Source organism: Patiria miniata, unplaced genomic scaffold (genome assembly GCF_015706575.1).
Source record: "Patiria miniata isolate m_02_andy unplaced genomic scaffold, ASM1570657v1 HiC_scaffold_1, whole genome shotgun sequence".
Taxonomy (NCBI): Eukaryota; Metazoa; Echinodermata; class Asteroidea; order Valvatida; family Asterinidae; genus Patiria; species Patiria miniata.
This window is the reverse complement of record NW_024037047.1, coordinates 37208204-37217263: the sequence shown is the minus strand read 5'-3', so window position 1 is coordinate 37217263 and position 9060 is coordinate 37208204.

Sequence of the window (9060 nt, the reverse complement as noted above, 5' to 3'; positions counted from 1 at the left end):
ACGAACTCTTTCTTTGTATGTGTATGTGTTATTTGTGGAATTTTGAAAGATGTACATTTGTGACTGGTGATTAACATTGTTCTTTTTTTTTCCAGTATCTTTTTTGTCTTTTTGTCCGTGTGTCCTGTGCAGGTCCATGATGACCAAGTCGAAGGTCTCTGGTGAAGAAGAAGACGCCGGACACTGAGCTTTCGTCGATTTCAAAGTTAAGTACTTGTAAATGTTACCCCCTCTTGAACTCAGGTCTGAAAAGTTGGATCACTGTCCTCTTTTCAGATCTGGGGGCAGGACAACCGTGTTGTTTTGTTTGATGTAATGTGGGCCCTTGTCTCTGTGTTGAAGTCAAAGAATTGATTTCCGAAGCCCGCGATCTAGCCACTTGCAACACTTGCGCAAAATGTCTGAAATTAGGCAACTGAAAGTTCTTATATTTTGGGAGCTTTATTGTATGACAACAAGTCCAAATTGAGTGCGCGCCGCATGAAAAGAGCAACGAAATAGCATCGCGTCTGGCTGGAAACGAACTCTTTCTTTGTATGTGTATGTGTTATTTATGTGGAATTTTGAAAGATGTACATTTGTGACTGGTGATTAACATTGTTCTCTTTTTTTCCAGTATCTTTTTTGTCTTTTTGTCCGTGTGTCCTGTGCAGGTCCATGATGACCAAGTTGAAGGTCTCTGGTGAAGAAGAAGACGCCGGACACTGAGCTTTCGTCGATTTCAAAGTTAAGTACTTGTAAATGTTACCCCCTCTTGAACTCAGGTCTGAAAAATTGGATCACTGTCTTCTTTTCAGATCTGGGGGCAGGACAACCGTGTTGTTTTGTTTGATGTAATGTGGGCCCTTGTCTCTGTGTTGAAGTCAAAGAATTGATTTCCGAAGCCCGCGATCTAGCCACTTGCAACACTTGCGCAAAATGTCTGAAATTAGGCAACTGAAAGTTCTTATATTTTGGGAGCTTTATTGTATGACAACAAGTCCAAATTGAGTGCGCGCCGCATGAAAAGAGCAACGAAATAGCATCGCGTCTGGCTGGAAACGAACTCTTTCTTTGTATGTGTATGTGTTATTTATGTGGAATTTTGAAAGATGTACATTTGTGACTGGTGATTAACATTGTTCTTTTTTTTTCCAGTATCTTTTTTGTCTTTTTGTCCGTGTGTCCTGTGCAGGTCCATGATGACCAAGTTGAAGGTCTCTGGTGAAGAAGAAGACGCCGGACACTGAGCTTTCGTCGATTTCAAAGTTAAGTACTTGTAAATGTTACCCCCTCTTGAACTCAGGTCTGAAAAGTTGGATCACTGTCCTCTTTTCAGATCTGGGGGCAGGACAACCGTGTTGTTTTGTTTGATGTAATGTGGGCCCTTGTCTCTGTGTTGAAGTCAAAGAATTGATTTCCGAAGCCCGCGATCTAGCCACTTGCAACACTTGCGCAAAATGTCTGAAATTAGGCAACTGAAAGTTCTTATATTTTGGGAGCTTTATTGTATGACAACAAGTCCAAATTGAGTGCGCACCGCATGAAAAGAGCAACGAAATAGCATCGCGTCTGGCTGGAAACGAACTCTTTCTTTGTATGTGTATGTGTTATTTTGTGGAATTTTGAAAGATGTACATTTGTGACTGGTGATTAACATTGTTCTCTTTTTTTTCCAGTATCTTTTTTGTCTTTTTGTCCGTGTGTCCTGTGCAGGTCCATGATGACCAAGTTGAAGGTCTCTGGTGAAGAAGAAGACGCCGGACACTGAGCTTTCGTCGATTTCAAAGTTAAGTACTTGTAAATGTTACCCCCTCTTGAACTCAGGTCTGAAAAATTGGATCACTGTCTTCTTTTCAGATCTGGGGGCAGGACAACCGTGTTGTTTTGTTTGATGTAATGTGGGCCCTTGTCTCTGTGTTGAAGTCAAAGAATTGATTTCCAAGCCCGCGATCTAGCCACTTGCAACACTTGCGCAAAATGTCTGAAATTAGGCAACTGAAAGTTCTTATATTTTGGGAGCTTTATTGTATGACAACAAGTCCAAATTGAGTGCGCGCCGCATGAAAAGAGCAACGAAATAGCATCGCGTCTGGCTGGAAACGAACTCTTTCTTTGTATGTGTATGTGTTATTTATGTGGAATTTTGAAAGATGTACATTTGTGACTGGTGATTAACATTGTTCTTTTTTTTTCCAGTGTCTTTTTGTCCGTGTGTCCTGTGCAGGTCCATGATGACCAAGTTGAAGGTCTCTGGTGAAGAAGAAGACGCCGGACACTGAGCTTTCGTCGATTTCAAAGTTAAGTACTTGTAAATGTTACCCCCTCTTGAACTCAGGTCTGAAAATTGGATCACTGTCTTCTTTTCAGATCTGGGGGCAGGACAACCGTGTTGTTTTGTTTGATGTAATGTGGGCCCTTGTCTCTGTGTTGAAGTCAAAGAATTGATTTCCAAGCCCGCGATCTAGCCACTTGCAACACTTGCGCAAAATGTCTGAAATTAGGCAACTGAAAGTTCTTATATTTTGGGAGCTTTATTGTATGACAACAAGTCCAAATTGAGTGCGCACCGCATGAAAAGAGCAACGAAATAGCATCGCGTCTGGCTGGAAACGAACTCTTTCTTTGTATGTGTATGTGTTATTTTTGTGGAATTTTGAAAGATGTACATTTGTGACTGGTGATTAACATTGTTCTCTTTTTTTCCAGTATCTTTTTTGTCTTTTTGTCCGTGTGTCCTGTGCAGGTCCATGATGACCAAGTCGAAGGTCTCTGGTGAAGAAGAAGACGCCGGACACTGAGCTTTCGTCGATTTCAAAGTTAAGTACTTGTAAATGTTACCCCCTCTTGAACTCAGGTCTGAAAAATTGGATCACTGTCTTCTTTTCAGATCTGGGGGCAGGACAACCGTGTTGTTTTGTTTGATGTAATGTGGGCCCTTGTCTCTGTGTTGAAGTCAAAGAATTGATTTCCAAGCCCGCGATCTAGCCACTTGCAACACTTGCGCAAAATGTCTGAAATTATGCAACTGAAAGTTCTTATATTTTGGGAGCTTTATTGTATGACAACAAGTCCAAATTGAGTGCGCACCGCATGAAAAGAGCAACGAAATAGCATCGCGTCTGGCTGGAAACGAACTCTTTCTTTGTATGTGTATGTGTTATTTATGTGGAATTTGAAAGATGTAAATTTGTGACTGGTGATTAACATTGTTCTTTTTTTTTTCCAGTGTCTTTTTGTCCGTGTGTCCTGTGCAGGTCCATGATGACCAAGTTGAAGGTCTCTGGTGAAGAAGAAGACGCCGGACACTGAGCTTTCGTCGATTTCAAAGTTAAGTACTTGTAAATGTTACCCCCTCTTGAACTCAGGTCTGAAAAATTGGATCACTGTCCTCTTTTCAGATCTGGGCCAGGACAACCGTGTTGTTTTGTTTGATGTAATGTGGGCCCTTGTCTCTGTGTTGAAGTCAAAGAATTGATTTCCGAAGCCCGCGATCTAGCCACTTGCAACACTTGCGCAAAATGTCTGAAATTAGGCAACTGAAAGTTCTTATATTTTGGGAGCTTTATTGTATGACAACAAGTCCAAATTGAGTGCGCACCGCATGAAAAGAGCAACGAAATAGCATCGCGTCTGGCTGGAAACGAACTCTTTCTTTGTATGTGTATGTGTTATTTATGTGGAATTTTGAAAGATGTACATTTGTGACTGGTGATTAACATTGTTCTCTTTTTTTCCAGTATCTTTTTTGTCTTTTTGTCCGTGTGTCCTGTGCAGGTCCATGATGACCAAGTTGAAGGTCTCTGGTGAAGAAGAAGACGCCGGACACTGAGCTTTCGTCGATTTCAAAGTTAAGTACTTGTAAATGTTACCCCCTCTTGAACTCAGGTCTGAAAAGTTGGATCACTGTCCTCTTTTCAGATCTGGGGGCAGGACAACCGTGTTGTTTTGTTTGATGTAATGTGGGCCCTTGTCTCTGTGTTGAAGTCAAAGAATTGATTTCCGAAGCCCGCGATCTAGCCACTTGCAACACTTGCGCAAAATGTCTGAAATTAGGCAACTGAAAGTTCTTATATTTTGGGAGCTTTATTGTATGACAACAAGTCCAAATTGAGTGCGCGCCGCATGAAAAGAGCAACGAAATAGCATCGCGTCTGGCTGGAAACGAACTCTTTCTTTGTATGTGTATGTGTTATTTATGTGGAATTTTGAAAGATGTACATTTGTGACTGGTGATTAACATTGTTCTCTTTTTTTCCAGTATCTTTTTTGTCTTTTGTCCGTGTGTCCTGTGCAGGTCCATGATGACCAAGTTGAAGGTCTCTGGTGAAGAAGAAGACGCCGGACACTGAGCTTTCGTCGATTTCAAAGTTAAGTACTTGTAAATGTTACCCCCTCTTGAACTCAGGTCTGAAAAATTGGATCACTGTCTTCTTTTCAGATCTGGGGGCAGGACAACCGTGTTGTTTTGTTTGATGTAATGTGGGCCCTTGTCTCTGTGTTGAAGTCAAAGAATTGATTTCCGAAGCCCGCGATCTAGCCACTTGCAACACTTGCGCAAAATGTCTGAAATTATGCAACTGAAAGTTCTTATATTTTGGGAGCTTTATTGTATGACAACAAGTCCAAATTGAGTGCGCGCCGCATGAAAAGAGCAACGAAATAGCATCGCGTCTGGCTGGAAACGAACTCTTTCTTTGTATGTGTATGTGTTATTATGTGGAATTTTGAAAGATGTACATTTGTGACTGGTGATTAACATTGTTCTTTTTTTTTCCAGTGTCTTTTTGTCCGTGTGTCCTGTGCAGGTCCATGATGACCAAGTTGAAGGTCTCTGGTGAAGAAGAAGACGCCGGACACTGAGCTTTCGTCGATTTCAAAGTTAAGTACTTGTAAATGTTACCCCCTCTTGAACTCAGGTCTGAAAAGTTGGATCACTGTCTTCTTTTCAGATCTGGGGGCAGGACAACCGTGTTGTTTTGTTTGATGTAATGTGGGCCCTTGTCTCTGTGTTGAAGTCAAAGAATTGATTTCCGAAGCCCGCGATCTAGCCACTTGCAACACTTGCGCAAAATGTCTGAAATTAGGCAACTGAAAGTTCTTATATTTTGGGAGCTTTATTGTATGACAACAAGTCCAAATTGAGTGCGCACCGCATGAAAAGAGCAACGAAATAGCATCGCGTCTGGCTGGAAACGAACTCTTTCTTTGTATGTGTATGTGTTATTTATGTGGAATTTTGAAAGATGTACATTTGTGACTGGTTATTAACATTGTTCTTTTTTTTTCCAGTGTCTTTTTGTCCGTGTGTCCTGTGCAGGTCCATGATGACCAAGTTGAAGGTCTCTGGTGAAGAAGAAGACGCCGGACACTGAGCTTTCGTCGATTTCAAAGTTAAGTACTTGTAAATGTTACCCCCTCTTGAACTCAGGTCTGAGAAGTTGGATCACTGTCCTCTTTTCAGATCTGGGGGCAGGACAACCGTGTTGTTTTGTTTGATGTAATGTGGGCCCTTGTCTCTGTGTTGAAGTCAAAGAATTGATTTCCGAAGCCCGCGATCTAGCCACTTGCAACACTTGCGCAAAATGTCTGAAATTATGCAACTGAAAGTTCTTATATTTTGGGAGCTTTATTGTATGACAACAAGTCCAAATTGAGTGCGCGCCGCATGAAAAGAGCAACGAAATAGCATCGCGTCTGGCTGGAAACGAACTCTTTCTTTGTATGTGTATGTGTTATTTATGTGGAATTTTGAAAGATGTACATTTGTGACTGGTTATTAACATTGTTCTCTTTTTTTTTCCAGTATCTTTTTGTCCGTGTGTCCTGTGCAGGTCCATGATGACCAAGTTGAAGGTCTCTGGTGAAGAAGAAGACGCCGGACACTGAGCTTTCGTCGATTTCAAAGTTAAGTACTTGTAAATGTTACCCCCTCTTGAACTCAGGTCTGAGAAGTTGGATCACTGTCCTCTTTTCAGATCTGGGGCAGGACAACCGTGTTGTTTTGTTTGATGTAATGTGGGCCCTTGTCTCTGTGTTGAAGTCAAAGAATTGATTTCCAAGCCCGCGATCTAGCCACTTGCAACACTTGCGCAAAATGTCTGAAATTAGGCAACTGAAAGTTCTTATATTTTGGGAGCTTTATTGTCCAAATTGAGTGCGCGCCGCATGAAAAGAGCAACGAAATAGCATCGCGTCTGGCTGGAAACGAACTCTTTCTTTGTATGTGTATGTGTTATTATGTGGAATGTTGAAAGATGTACATTTGTGACTGGTTATTAACATTGTTCTCTTTTTTTTCCAGTGTCTTTTTGTCCGTGTGTCCTGTGCAGGTCCATGATGACCAAGTTGAAGGTCTCTGGTGAAGAAGAAGACGCCGGACACTGAGCTTTCGTCGATTTCAAAGTTAAGTACTTGTAAATGTTACCCCCTCTTGAACTCAGGTCTGAAAATTGGATCACTGTCCTCTTTTCAGATCTGGGGGCAGGACAACCGTGTTGTTTTGTTTGATGTAATGTGGGCCCTTGTCTCTGTGTTGAAGTCAAAGAATTGATTTCCAAGCCCGCGATCTAGCCACTTGCAACACTTGCGCAAAATGTCTGAAATTATGCAACTGAAAGTTCTTATATTTTGGGAGCTTTATTGTATGACAACAAGTCCAAATTGAGTGCGCGCCGCATGAAAAGAGCAACGAAATAGCATCGCGTCTGGCTGGAAACGAACTCTTTCTTTGTATGTGTATGTGTTATTTATGTGGAATTTTGAAAGATGTACATTTGTGACTGGTTATTAACATTGTTCTCTTTTTTTTTTTTCCAGTGTCTTTTTGTCCGTGTGTCCTGTGCAGGTCCATGATGACCAAGTTGAAGGTCTCTGGTGAAGAAGAAGACGCCGGACACTGAGCTTTCGTCGATTTCAAAGTTAAGTACTTGTAAATGTTACCCCCTCTTGAACTCAGGTCTGAGAAGTTGGATCACTGTCCTCTTTTCAGATCTGGGGCAGGACAACCGTGTTGTTTTTTTTGATGTAATGTGGGCCCTTGTCTCTGTGTTGAAGTCAAAGAATTGATTTCCGAAGCCCGCGATCTAGCCACTTGCAACACTTGCGCAAAATGTCTGAAATTAGGCAACTGAAAGTTCTTATATTTTGGGAGCTTTATTGTCCAAATTGAATGGCGCGCCGCATGAAAAGAGCAACGAAATAGCATCGCGTCTGGCTGGAAACGAACTCTTTCTTTGTATGTGTATGTGTTATTTATGTGGAATTTTGAAAGATGTACATTTGTGACTGGTGATTAACATTGTTCTTTTTTTTTTCCAGTATCTTTTTTGTCCCGTGTGTCCTGTGCAGGTCCATGATGACCAAGTTGAAGGTCTCTGGTGAAGAAAAGACGCCGGACACTGAGCTTTCGTCGATTTCAAAGTTAAGTACTTGTAAATGTTACCCCCTCTTGAACTCAGGTCTGAGAAGTTGGATCACTGTCCTCTTTTCAGATCTGGGGGCAGGACAACCGTGTTGTTTTGTTTGATGTAATGTGGGCCCTTGTCTCTGTGTTGAAGTCAAAGAATTGATTTCCGAAGCCCGCGATCTAGCCACTTGCAACACTTGCGCAAAATGTCTGAAATTATGCAACTGAAAGTTCTTATATTTTGGGAGCTTTATTGTATGACAACAAGTCCAAATTGAGTGCGCGCCGCATGAAAAGAGCAACGAAATAGCATCGCGTCTGGCTGGAAACGAACTCTTTCTTTGTATGTGTATGTGTTATTTATGTGGAATTTTGAAAGATGTACATTTGTGACTGGTGATTAACATTGTTCTTTTTTTTTTTTCTTTTTTGTCTTTTTGTCCGTGTGTCCTGTGCAGGTCCATGATGACCAAGTTGAAGGTCTCTGGTGAAGAAGAACGCCGGACACTGAGCTTTCGTCGATTTCAAAGTTAAGTACTTGTAAATGTTACCCCCTCTTGAACTCAGGTCTGAGAAAATGGATCACTGTCCTCTTTTCAGATCTGGGGGCAGGACAACCGTGTTTTTTTTTTGATGTAATGTGGGCCCTTGTCTCTGTGTTGAAGTCAAAGAATTGATTTCCGAAGCCCGCGATCTAGCCACTTGCAACACTTGCGCAAAATGTCTGAAATTAGGCAACTGAAAGTTCTTATATTTTGGGAGCTTTATTGTATGACAACAAGTCCAAATTGAGTGCGCGCCGCATGAAAAGAGCAACGAAATAGCATCGCGTCTGGCTGGAAACGAACTCTTTCTTTGTATGTGTATGTGTTATTTATGTGGAATTTTGAAAGATGTACATTTGTGACTGGTGATTAACATTGTTCTCTTTTTTTTCCAGTATCTTTTTTGTCTTTTTGTCCGTGTGTCCTGTGCAGGTCCATGATGACCAAGTTGAAGGTCTCTGGTGAAGAAGAAGACGCCGGACACTGAGCTTTCGTCGATTTCAAAGTTAAGTACTTGTAAATGTTACCCCCTCTTGAACTCAGGTCTGAAAAGTTGGATCACTGTCCTCTTTTCAGATCTGGGGGCAGGACAACCGTGTTGTTTTGTTTGATGTAATGTGGGCCCTTGTCTCTGTGTTGAAGTCAAAGAATTGATTTCCGAAGCCCGCGATCTAGCCACTTGCAACACTTGCGCAAAATGTCTGAAATTAGGCAACTGAAAGTTCTTATATTTTGGGAGCTTTATTGTATGACAACAAGTCCAAATTGAGTGCGCACCGCATGAAAAGAGCAACGAAATAGCATCGCGTCTGGCTGGAAACGAACTCTTTCTTTGTATGTGTATGTGTTATTTATGTGGAATTTTGAAAGATGTACATTTGTGACTGGTGATTAACATTGTTCTCTTTTTTTTCCAGTATCTTTTTTGTCTTTTTGTCCGTGTGTCCTGTGCAGGTCCATGATGACCAAGTTGAAGGTCTCTGGTGAAGAAAAGAGACGCCGGACACTGAGCTTTCGTCGATTTCAAAGTTAAGTACTTGTAAATGTTACCCCCTCTTGAACTCAGGTCTGAAAAATTGGATCACTGTCTTCTTTTCAGATCTGGGGGCAGGACAACCGTGTTGTTTT